The 13,253-nt window shown below is 45.4% G+C and overlaps 1 pseudogene; it reads right to left on the bottom strand.

Moving 5' to 3' along the window:
- The window catches only part of LOC106735867 (60S ribosomal protein L17 pseudogene), a 21,331-nt pseudogene extending 17,522 nt beyond the window's left edge, over positions 1 to 3,809 (bottom strand).
- Positions 3,810 to 13,253: the final 9,444 nt, after the last annotated feature.

Here is a 13,253-nt window from a genome sequence, read left to right as displayed (position 1 = left end):
GCTTCCTCGTAAGTAAAATGAAGATAAGAAACACTTACCTTGCCAGGCCACCCCATTACTGAGGGTGAACCGGGGTGACAGATGTCAAAGGGCCTTACTCCACGGAAGGGCTCTGGTCACCACGTTTACTCACTGCCCCCTCTCAGCTGGCAAAGCAGCAGAGCCTACCGGTGTTTCATGGGTGGGAGGCGAGCCGCTCCTGGGAAGTTGAGGACCGTGACAAAGCCCCACGAAAATGGCTGGAATTGAATGAAAGTGAATGAAAGCATTCCTTTCGGGCAGTTCCTTCAACTACGATGTATGTTATTTGTGTACTTTTTATTGGGGCATAGGTGGAATTCAGCTTTTTATTGGAGTATAGGTTGAAATAAAATGTTATTAAGACCTTTTTTCTTTTTTTTGCTAGTGGGCACATGCACTTGCTAGGGAGAGACAGAGACAGAGAGAGAAAAGGAGAGGGAGAAAGCATGCCGACAGGGAGTAGTCACGTCGCAACCCTTTCTCTTTCATTTCTCCATTGGGTCAGGATTTGGGGCACACAAGCCCATGTGCACAGCGTGGTTTTCAAGTCCTTGGGGCCAGGATTTGAACCGTAATCAGCCATGGGGGATCTGGCTTGCTTAGCCACCAGGCCATGGAACTGGCCCATTATAAAACCTTTACCAATCAAACATTTCTATCCGAGTGGCCACCAGTTAAAATTTGATTTCCCCTTGATTTTCAGTAACGGGAGGCCAACAGAATGTTATTCGTTGTAATCACATAGCGTCAGGAACTCTAAGCACGACTTTGCGAACACGTGCTTGCATGTCAGAACAACGGTGGGGGTGAAGAGCTCGAGTCTTTCAGCATATTCTGTTCACCATTTTATCCCTGACCTGACAGGAAGACGGGTAAACTGAGGCATAGAGATGGCCATCAATTCTCCCAGGCCGCAGAATTGTTGTCTGGGTAGTCACAGTTTCTCACCTCCTTCTTTTTCCTTTACACATTTAAAATATTTTCTGCAACATGGATGAAACCTGCAGGAGATAATACTAAGTGAAATAAACCAGGCACTGGCAGACAAATACCGTATGTTCTCACTCTTTAGTGGAAGCTAAAATATTCAACACCATAGAACTGAAGAGAGAAATGGTGGATACCAGGGAGGGAAGGGAGGTGGATGGAAAAGGGACAGGATGGGGGATGGAGGAGGGCAGGACAACTTGGCTAGTGGATACAAAATGCAAGTAGGTAACTGGAGTGAATTTGGGAACTCTAAAGCACAGTAGAGCAGCTACAGTGGTGACAATTCAATGCATATTTCTGCTTTTAGATTTTGCCACAGGGCATGTGTGCTCGCCTGAGGAAGACAGAGGCAGAGGGAAAGTGAAAAATCACCTCCTGGGGGGATGGCCACTCTGCAATCCCCTCTCCTTCAGTCTCCTCTCAGGATTTTGAGCACACACACACACACATGCGCCTGGCATGTTCTTTTTAAAAAATGTTTATTCATTTTACTTAATTTTATTTGTTATTATTTATTTTTAATTTTATCACAGAGAGAACGAGAGACAGGGAAAGTGAGAAAGCAAGCAGCCCGGTCCGGTACTATGAACCATAGTCGGACCATGTGGTAGTTTAACACCTTAACCACCATGCCACCTGCCAGCCCCAATGCCTGGCATGTTCTTTAAGCCACTTGTTCTGGGACTTGAACTACAGAGTCGGGATGTGAGACCCAGTGCCTTAATCGCCATGTCACCCTCTGACCCTCAACATATATTTCAAAATCTATAGACGAGAAGAGTTTGAATGTTCACAATGGAAGTAATCATAAATGTGTGAGATGATTTGCATGTTTAATAACCTGATAGGATTATTAAACATTGCACACATGCATTGAGAAAGCACATTGTACCCTGTAGATACATACTACTATTATATATTAATTAAGGCTTACAATAAAAAGCTCAATAAATCTATGTTTACTATTTTCACACTAACTTTTAATTATTTGATTGGGACTTACTCTGGGTTTTTGGGAATTTAAAGTTGTTGGCTAACAGCTACTGTGTCTGGGCCAGCAGGTGGCATGCTGGACTCCCACATGGCTGGTAGAACAGGGTTTGAGTCCCAGACTTGAAGGCTTGTTTTCTCACTTTTTCTCTCTCTCTTCACCAATCTAGTCCTCTCTCTGGTGAGTGCACATGTCCTATAGGAAATTTAAAAATAATAATAATACATAAAATAAATAATTTTTTAAAAGTTGCTATCTCTGTCCCCAAGGCATATTTACGCCACTTCTGTGGAATCAGAAACTGCTAGATGAAGTTCTTTTCTACTAGAAAAAGCTAAAGTGACTAATATTCATTGACTCTCACACATGTCGTTACAGTCTCATAGAAACTCTACAAGTTAGATCATATGAGTATTATCCCTACGTGGTTGACCAGCAAACTGAATCTAGTAAGTTGCTTCATTAGAATGCAAATATACTGGGGACCAGCAGGTGGCATGGTGGTTAAGGCGCTGGACACTCCCACATGGCTGACCACGGTTTGAGTCCTGGACCTGGTGACTTGCCTTTTCACTTTCTTTCTCCCTCTCTCTTTTTGTCTCTCTCTGGTCAAATTAAATAAATGAATACATAAAATTAAATAAATAGATCTTTAAAAAAAAAAAGAATGCAAACATACCTGTGCTAGATCTTTATGAGATCCCAAATGTGTCCTGGTCTGCATCATTTACAATTTTGAACCATTTCATCGTTATGAAATTACAATCAGTTCCCCCTCCTTGGCAGGTTTTACTGTCTTTGATTTAAAACAGAAAGTATTCCTTCCATTTGCAAAGTCCTAAAGATTTACTTCTACTTGAAAATGTAGATGTACATCTGCAAAATTATTGAAAATATAAGTAAGTTATTAATGGCAATTATTCAAATGTAAACGTAACTTATTAGTGCTATTGCATACATAATTTTATGTGAACTTAACAACATGCTTTATTATGACTTCCATCAAATACCTCAAATTGCATGATTGCTTTTTTTTTTGGAGAAGTTTTTGCTATAGGGCGTGTGCGCTAGCCAGACAGGCAGAGAGACAGAGAGACAGACAGCGAGAAATCATCCCCCCCAGGGGGGATGGCCACGCCACAATCCCTTCTCCTCCATTCTCCTCTTGGGATCTTGGGCACGCACACACACGCGCCTGGCGTGAGTTTTAAGCACCAGGTCTGGGACGCGAACTGCAGTGGACTACATGGGAGTTCAGTGACATAGCCATTACACTAAATGCTGGTCCCACATGACTGCTTTTAATAGAGCCTACAAATAGTAGTCATGGTAGCCTTTATATTAAAAGTCTCTAGATAGAAGGTTTTCCTGGTGGTGGGGAACTGTGAATCCATGTACAGAACATCAGTTTTCATCACTGAAGCGCTACCCATGCCCATCAGTGCTTTTTTTTTGCTTTTTTTGTTTTGTTTTTGTTGTGAAAAGTGTGTATTTAGAATTAGCCAGTTGGACTCACTTTAGATGATCCCAATTTTTTTGACGACACCCACAGCGTCGATTCAGGAGTCGGTCGCACACACCCCTTCTTTCCATCAGGCCTGAGCCGGGTGTTGACCTTGACCATGTCCGCATCGCAGAGCCGCTGCACAGGCTGTGTGATCGGGTGCTCATTGGCCTTGATGTCCACAGTGAACACGAGTGCGCTGCTGACTCCTCTCTTCTTTAAGGCAGACTTGGTGATGGCACAGTGGTCAAGCTTGTTTCTCTGGGGTGTCCTTAAAGGATATTTGGGCTGTCCCGCAGTCATGGCATCTTAAGGCTCTGGGAGGTGGGTGATGTGCCGGATCTTCTTTTTTCGTGTGGTTTTGGACGCCTTTCAGCACTACCTTCTTGGCCTTCAAAGCCTTTCCTTTGGCTTCAGCTTTGGGAGGGAGGGGCCAGAGCTTCCTTCTTTGCTTTTGGCGTCCTTTTGGTGAAAGGGTCCTTTTCTTCACTGCCTTTGTGTTGGCAGGATAGAATTTGTAAGCCCAGTAGAATTTGAAGCTTCCCTGTATTAGTGTCACCTTTTCCAGTCAAATCTGAGCCGCTTAAACATAAAATGCTACCCTCAGGCTGGCCCTGTGGCCTAGTGGTTAAGAGACTGGGCCCCACGTGACTGAACTCACAGTTCGAATCCCAGGGACCTGGTGGCTTGAAAAACATACCAGGTGCAGGGCCAGTAGGTGGCATAGTGGTTAAGGTGCTAGACACTCCCATGTAGCCAACCACGGTTCAAGTCTGGACCTGGTGGCTTCCTTTCTCATTTTCCCTCTCTCTTTCTGTGTCTCTCTCTGGTCAAATTAAAATAAATGAATGAATAGATTTTTATAAAAGAAAAACATGCCAGGTGCATGTGCGTATGTGCCCCAAATCTGAGAGAGCAGACAAATGGAGAAGGGATTGCAGTGTGTCCATGCCCCATTGGGAAATGCTTTCTCTCTCTCTCTCTCTCTTTCTCTTTCTCTCTCTGGCTAGTACACAAACCCTCTGACAAATTAAAGAAAAGGAAAAAAAGGCATAAAAAACAAAATGCCACTCTGAGGCCAGTGTGATTTACCCCCTAGTGGAAACTTGCCAATCATGGCCCTAGCAAACTGAATGGCAGACAAGCAAATGGGCTCTTCTCAATCTTTTTTTCCCCAGGGAGGAAGGAAACTACCATTTATTTGACCAATTCCTTATAAATAATACTACATATGCGCTTTGTCTCATAGCAGCTCTATGAGGAAGGAATACTCATCCTTAGTTTTAAATGAGAAGTGGCGAAGTCTCTTGTTAAAGTCTTCTAGAGGCCAAGATTCAAATCCAGGTTGACTTGGCTTTTCTACCATATCATAGTTCCTTCTGGGGAAACAACTACCAGGATTTTCTTCATTTAAGGGCTATCAGATACAATAAAAAAAGTACCTTTACAATTTTTTCTGGTCAGTTGGAGTTTTTGAAGCTCTGGGTTATTTTCAGGTGGGCCTTTTGCTAACCCATCCTATTTCCTCTGTCTACCACCAGCTGGGGCCGCGACATAAAAGCCAGTCATTCTGAGTTCAAAGTACAAACCCGGAATCCGAAGCCAGCCAAGCCTCCCAGCAGAGCGTTCTCTGCTCCAGGGATCAGGTCGCACCTGAACGGTGAGCTCATTTGCTATGTCAGTCACTCCATAAGGCTGGACTCCAGCGAGTGGCAGGACCCAGGGAGAAACCAAGCTGAAGTGTCTCCCAAACGAAATGTGCTTGCCCACCAGAGAGCCCTCCAGTGGGGCAGCAGTGGGATGGCGGCCACACCTGGGCCCAGTGTCTCTGAGCAAAGGACACACCTTTGCTCAGAGACCAGAGGAGAGGAACCTGCCCCAGGTGTTTGTGACATTGGCCAGATCTTTCCTGGGCTGGAGCAACATTTCCAAATAGGTGCTCTGAAGAACCCTTGAGTCACATGAATCAAGTTTCCATGGTCAAATAAGAGTGGGAAATACACCATGTCATATCCCTTTCCCACATTAGGGGGTCATGTTGCATTGGTCTAAAAAATACTGTGAGAATGGCCTCCTTCTAGCTACATGGATAATCATAAGTGATTCCTCCATTTCCCGCTGACATTTAAAAAGTTATTTATTTATTTCATGACAGAGAGAGAGAGAGACCCTGGCAGGATCTCGCCCTCTGCGATCCTTTCTCTAGCCTTCCAGCTTGCTGGGACAATGCACACACTCAGTGTACTCAGGTCCACCCAGGATCCAAACCCTGGGCCTTCATGCATGACACCAGTATCGTGCAGTAGCCCACCACTGTGGCTGGGCACCCCTCTGCCCATGTAATCATGGAAAAAAATAGACTTGGAGGCCATCCCAGCAGCTCAGCAGTTAAAGGTTGCAGATTCCACATGGCTGACTGTGGTTCAATTCCTGACCACTGCAGCTTGAATAACATGCTGGGCGCATGTGTGTGCACGCCCAAAGTCCTGACAGGAGGGGGATGGAGGAAGAAGGATCGCAGTGTACCCATGCCCCATTAGGGGATGCTTTCTCTCTCTCTCTGAATGTACATGCCCTTTGGCAATTACCAAAAAAAAGATTTGAGAAGCATAAATGCACAAACTTTGAAGATGAGTGAAATATTCAAATCTCTACTTATAGTATTTAATGTATAAATTTAGAGGAAAATGGGCATTCACAATTACAGAGAAGCATATATTTTATTTTAAATTTTATTTATCATTATTATTGTTTAATTTGATATAGGAACTCACCAGTGAGAGAAAAAGAGAGAGAGAGAAAATGAGAAAGAAACTACCAGGTCTAGGACTTGAACAGCAGTTGGCCATGTGAGAATTCAGTGCCTCAACCACCATACCACCTGCTGGCCCCAGAAAAGTATATATTTTTAAATGTTGCTTTTTTGAACTCAAGTTTCCTAAATATTTTTTCTACTCACATTTTATGAGAAAGACATCAGTGTTTTTTCATTATTATGATCACCTTTTGAGTCATCTAACAGTTTTCTAAAGTGTTTATTTGCTCACTTGTTTGCGATATAGCATTTTAAAAATGTATATAATTAGTGAAAATTATTTTTTTAAACGTATTGTCAGAGGGCACATGCACTCACCAGAGAGAAGAAAAGCACCCATCCATGGAGTGTGGTCATGCCACTGTCTCTTAAAAACATGACCTAAGCACTCCCAGTTTGGAAATGCGGTCCAGCTCACAGGAGGATGGCCACTCCCTTGAGGTTAGAATGGTAGCTTGTTGACAGTTAGACCACAGGAGAACCCCCAAGGGAAAGCAGAGCCCTGGGGACCCAGGTGTAGCCCCTCTTGTCCTTCCACCCTGTCCCCTGGGAGTCTCAGCACCGATGACCCGTTAGCATCCCCAGGAAGGCTGAGCCACACGATGCTGCATGAGAGCGTGCGTAAGTCACAGGCTCTGGGGGTGGGCTGGGGCACTAGTGTTTTGCAGTCTTGCCTGGGGTTGCAAAGGTTATAACCTCTTGGGGCCAGCAGATGATATGGAGCTTAAGGTGTTGGACTTCCACATGGATGACCATGGTTTGAATCCGGACCTGGTGGCTTGAAATTACACCAGGTGCAAATGCGTGCGAGCCCAAAATCCCAGAAGAAGAGTGAAGGAGAAGAAGGGATGGTGGTGTAGCCATCCCCCATGGGGGAGTGATTTCTCACTTTTCCTCTCTCTATCTCTTTCCAGTAAGCACACATGCCCCATGGTAAAAAACCTTAACAAAAAGAAGAAAACAAACAAACAAAAACTCTCAGAAGGTCATCAGTTCTTTTGTATTAGTCTCCTGAAAATGTGAACTGGAGTGACCCACCGGAAGCCAAGAGCAGGCTCTGAACCAAGGAAGCATCTGTGGAATGTGCTCTGCTTTCTCAGGTATCTTCTCCCTCCTCCAAGTCGCTCCTCACATTCCCATTATGGAAGCAGACGCAGACAACCCAGATGAAGAAGCTGTAGGCTCCGGACGGGATGGACGTCTATCGGTACTGGCCGTCCCCTCCGAGTGGAGTCTGCATGCTGGTAAGGGCATGGCTAACGGTTCAGGGCTTAGGCTGGTTTTCACCTCTGACAGCACGTGCCTGCGGCTGGGGCTGCACGTTCCCTTTCTCCTCACTGGGCCAGGCGTCCTCAGTGTGCGCCCTCCTTGTCGGGAAATTGAACCTGCAGCTACTTCCCTTCTCAGCCCATAGGCTGCCTCCTCCTGAGCTGTGGAAGGATTAGAGAGTCAGAGGTGAAGGGTAGGACCCTCCTTTGGCTGTGACCTTTTCAGGAGGTAGTCACCTTCAGAGATTAAAAACCAGAGGGACTGGTAGGTGGTGTGCTGGTTAAAGTGTTGGACTCCCGCATGGCCGACTACAGTTCGAGTCCTGGGCCTGGCTGCTTGCTTTTTCAGTCTCTCACTCTTTCTCTCTCTGGTGAGGGTATGTGCCCTGTAGCAAATTGGGGAAAAAAATAATTATACGTATATTTAAAAACAACCAGAAAACCCCAGAAGCACCAACGGGAAGCAATAATATTAATACTGTACAGGTGTATTGTGCCTTCTAATTTTTCCTTTCTAATTTTGTCAGAGGGCATGTATGCTCGTGCACGAGAGAGAAGAGGTGGTGGCGCACCCAGTGGATGGTACTTACATCACGTTTCCTTCTCCTTCATTTCTCTATCATGTTGAGATGTAGAATACTCACACACATGCACCTGGTGCTTCTCAAGCCACCAGGGCCAGGACTTGAGTCACGGGATCAGCCATGCGGGCTATGGCTCTCTTAACCACTAGGTCACAGGGCCAAATTTGTACTTTATAATGTTTTAAATACTTTTTTTTTTTTTTGGAGAGGTTTTTGCTATAGGGTACGTGCGCTCACCAGAAAGAGAGAGAGAAACAGAGAGACAGAAAGTGAGAACTCACCCCCCCCCGGGGGGATGGCCATGCTGCAATCCCTTCTCCTCCATTCTCCTCTTTTGATCTTAGGGACGCACGTGCACACACACCCAGCGTGAGTTTAAGCCACCTGGTCTGGGACTTGAGCCGCAGTCGACTACGTGGGAGTCCAGCGACACAGCTATTATGCCATCTGCTGGTCCCAATAATGTTTTAATATTTGCTACTTTTCTTTACCCATAGCTTTTTTTTTTTTTTTTTAAGAGGTTTTTGCTATAGGGCGCGTGCGCTTGCCAGAAAGACAGAGAGAGACAGAGAGATAGCAAGCGAGAAATCACCCCCCAGGGGGCTGGCCACACCGCAATCCCTTCTCCTCCATTCTCCTCTCGGGATCTTGGGCACGCACACACACGCGCCTGGTGTGTTTTAAGCCACTGGGTCTGGGATGTGAACCGTGGTCGACTACATGGGAGTCCAGTGACATAGCCATTACGCTAACTGCTGGTCCCGAGTTGTTTTCAGTTCTGACTAAACATTAGAATCACTAGGGGGACTTCAAAAAAACCATTTCCCAGATCATGCAGTGGAGCGAGTAGATCGGAACCTCTAGTGCTGGGGCCCTGCCCCCGGGGTGGAAAGCATCCCAGGTGAGTCCAGTGTGCGGCCCTGCCAAGAAGCACTGCCATAGGCCAGAACATCACAAACGCAGTGTTCCAGAATTGCAGCAAAGCAGGTAGAGACAGACACGTGTAGGTTGTGGATGAGAAGATAGGGTTCAAGTCCTGGCTCTGCCTCTTGGGAATGTCACTGTCTCTGCGCTGCTGTACTTTCACGATGAGGATTAGGTGGGACAATGTAAGTGAAGTCCCTAGGCCGTTCCTGCCGTTCCCCAAAGAGCTCCTGCAGAGATCATGTGTTCTTTCCCCAGACGGTTTCTTTGTGTCCAGAGATTCTTTCCTCAGCCTTGCAGAGAATTAGACCTGAAGGGCATGAGACAGCTCTCTGAAGGTTTCCGCTAATGAAATAGTTTGCGAATCAGAGGTATGTCCGCAAGGCTTCTTTCTTGCTGTTGCTTTTGGAACGTTCAGACCTCTGAACACTGGAATTAAGAATTTGCCAGCTTGTTGGGACCAGTAGATGGTGTAATGGTTATGTCATTGGATTCCTATGTAGTTGACCATGGTTCAAGTCCCAGACCTGGTGACCTAAAACTCACGCTGGGTGCGTGACTAAAATCCCAAGAGAAGATGGAGGAGAAGGGATTGCAGTGTGGTTCTTGCCCCTGGTAGGTGATTTCTCACTTTCTGTCTCTGTGTTGGTCTCTGTCTCTCCTGCGAACGCACATGCCCCATAGCAAAAATCTCTCTAAACCAAACAAAACAAAGAACCTGCCAGTTTGCTAAATGTCTACTGGGAAGGGCGATTTTGTTTTCAGAATCCAAGAACACTCTAGCTATGGCCACTGCCCTCTCTCGTTCCTCTGCAGAGCTCTTTGTGTTCCTCTGAATGTGCCCCGAAGCACCTCTTCTTTAGTCCCGTTCAGCAAATTAAGGAAGGTTCAAGTGTGTGTTTCTTATTCGGTAAATGCTGAGTTCACTGTAATCCAGGACTGGGGGAGAACAAATATACCCGCACTATAAACACCTCCTCCCTGGCCTGACAATTTGTACTGGTTGGAACAGAATCTTCTATTGGGGATGGTGGTGTGAGGATCATCGCATACCCACAAACGCGGCAAAAGCTACCATGAAATGATGGATGACTCATTGTCAAAGGAACACTCGAATCCTCGCTCAACCCCGTTTTGTTCAAATGGGGAAACGTCACCAAGCTCACCCTGTACGGTCCGTCTTCTCTTTAATTGGTGGTTATTGCCAGACTTATCTTGACCACACCAGGCCTATTTTTAAACCTCTCTCAGTTCTCTCCCCACTAAGAAGAATATTGTGTTTATAAGTACGTTTCTCTTATTAATATTTTTAAAAATATATTTGCTTTGTGTTTTCTTTTTTAAAGAAGTAAACATTTTTAATTAAGTTAATTAGGTTTTTAGAGAGATTTTTGCTATAGGATGCACGTTCTTGCCAGAGAGACAGAGAAACAGAAAGACAGAAAGTGAGAAATCATTCCCCAGGGAGGATGGCCACACCACAACTCCTTCTCCTCCATTCTCCTTTCAGGATCTTGGGCATGCACACATACATGCCTAGTGTGAGTTTTAAGGCACTGGGTCTGAGACTCGAACCACCATTGACTACATGGGAGTCCAGTGACGTAACCATTACACCATCTGCTGGTCCAGTGCTTGTTTCTTTCTTTTTTTTTAGTGCAGTTTGTTGAGTGGCATTTATTTATTTATTTATTTTTTGAGAGGTTTTTGCTATAGAGTGTGTGTGCTCTCCAGAAAGACAGAGAGACAGAGAGACAGAAAGTGAAAAACACCCCCTAGGGGGATGGCCATAACACAATCCATTCTCCTCCATTCTCCTCTTGAGATCTTGGGCATGCATGCACACACGCCTGGCGTGAGTTTAAGCCACCAGGTCCGGGACTCGAACTGCAGTGACTACATGGGAGTATAACGACACAGCCGTTACGCTAACTGCTGGTCCCTATTTCTTATTTATCTTAAGTAAAGGCGTGGCAGTCAGTAGGTCTTGGTACTGTATGCTAAATATACCCTCAATCCCATGTTCTTTCCCAGTGAAGGAGAATTCTTTCTAATAAGCTAAAGAAACTAAGTTTTGCTTCATATACCACTTTCTCTACGATTCCATGATCAAATGCATTTTTCCATGGTAGCTGTACATATATGTTCCAGAGGGAGAGAATAGAGAGAAGAGGTAGGGGTGGGAGGGGTTACTTGCCTATAATGTCTTGTTCTCTCTGACTCTCAATCTCTCTCTCTGTAAAAGGGGTTATGGGCAGATGGTGTAATGGTTACATTGCGGGGTTATGTGAGACCAGCAGTTAGCGTAATGGCTATGTTGCTGGACTCCCATGTAGTTGACCGCGGTTCACTTCCCGGAGGTGGTGGCTTAAAACTCACGCCGGGCGCGTGTGCGTGTGTGCCCAAGATCCCGAGAGGAGAATGGAGGAGAAGGGATTGCGGCATGGCCATCTCCCTGAGGGATGATTTCTTGCTTTCTATCTCTCTGTCTCTGTCTCTGTCTGGTGAGTGCACACACCCTATAGTAAAAACGTCTCCAAAAAAAGGGGGGGGTCATATGCGAGTACTGGAGATAATATCAGTATGCAGCACCTACATAGTATAGTGGCAAGTTTACTAAACAAAGCACTTAATAGATGTCAGATTTCACGTTTATTATTAATTAGGGGTACAGCTCTATTTTGTAGGAAATGGTCAAAGACAATACTAGCCAACATTTTCCAACACAAATAGTTCATGTCTTTTGTAAATTGATCTTTACGTGGCTTAAACAGGCATGGCTGGGGAACCAGCAGTTAGTGTAATGGCTATGTCGCTGGACTCCAACGTAGTCGACCGCGGTTTGCGTTCCAGACCCAGTGGCTTAAAATTCACGCCGGGCGCGTGTGCGTGCATGCCCAGGATCCCAAGAGGAGAATGGAGGAGAAGGGACTGCGGCGTGACCATCCCCCTGGGGGGTGATTTCTTGCTTTCTGTCTCTATGTCTCTCTCTCTCTGGCGAACACATGTGCCCTATAGCGAAAAAACCTCTCCAAAAAAAAAAAAAAAAGGCATGGGTGGGCCCCAGCATGGGAATTGCAGAGGTATTTAGAGATGAAAGCGGAGAAGGCTGACCCCAGATGGGATGAACGACAGACAATATGAAGGATATAAATGGATGGACGTGCCAAGCTGGGGAGTGGAGCGTTACCTGTGGGGGTACACTGATGTACACGGCCGACTGCACGTGTGAGGAGAGGGCTGGATGGCAGGTCCCGCGGCACAAGGCACCTGGAAACAGAACAGCATGAGAAGCGGCTGATGGGATTCCTTAGGGCGATGAGGGGATTGTAATGTTCCGAGAGACTGCTGAAGTTTAGAAAGCGGAAATGGTAGAATCGCACCTTCCTGCCCTGCAGAATTTATGGTGTTGGATGCCATGTTTTCAAAGCTTCTTTTTCACTTTAAAATAAAATTATTTTAAAATTAAGACAACGGGCTGCCAGATGGTGATGGTGTGGTGGTTAAAAACAGTGGGCTCCTAAGAGACAGCTCCATGGCTCCTGCGATCTAGCCATGTTTTGGGGAAATGGAGAAATGAAGATTTCCCACTCGTAATTCGGCCTCCAGCATACAAAACTCGCATGATTGAACTTCCAAGTTTGGGAAGAAACTGACTATCCACCAGATGACTAGAAATCGCTGCAGGACCACAAGCAATATGGGGAAGCAGGAAAATACCTCTCCTCCAAGGGAAAAGGATAACTCCTCTTCATCCACACACAGTTCAATGGAAATCATGGAAATGTCTGATAAAGAATTCAGAACATAATGGCAAAGCTAACTGAAGTGGAAGAGAAGAGAGACAATGAACTGCAGAAGAGGAAGGAGAAAGGAGTTGTAGATTTCCAGGAGGTAAGGAAATTCATGCAAGATCTAAAAGAGGAATTTCACACTTCACAAAAGAATCAGATGGAACTGTTAGAGATGAAGGCTATAATACAGGAAGTCAAAATCTCCCTTGAAAGTATTAAAAGCAGACTAGATCATACAGAAAATAGGATCTCAGATGTAGAAGAGAAAATTGCTGGCCTAGAAAAATCCACCATGAAGACTGAGAAAATGGCCCAAAAATTTGAGAATAATATACGAGAAATACTAGATACAATTAAACGTC

Source organism: Tupaia chinensis, unplaced genomic scaffold, assembly GCF_000334495.1.
Source record: "Tupaia chinensis unplaced genomic scaffold, TupChi_1.0 Scaffold000555_1, whole genome shotgun sequence".
Lineage (NCBI taxonomy): Eukaryota > Metazoa > Chordata > Mammalia > Scandentia > Tupaiidae > Tupaia > Tupaia belangeri.
This window is presented reverse-complemented; position numbering and strand designations above follow the sequence as displayed.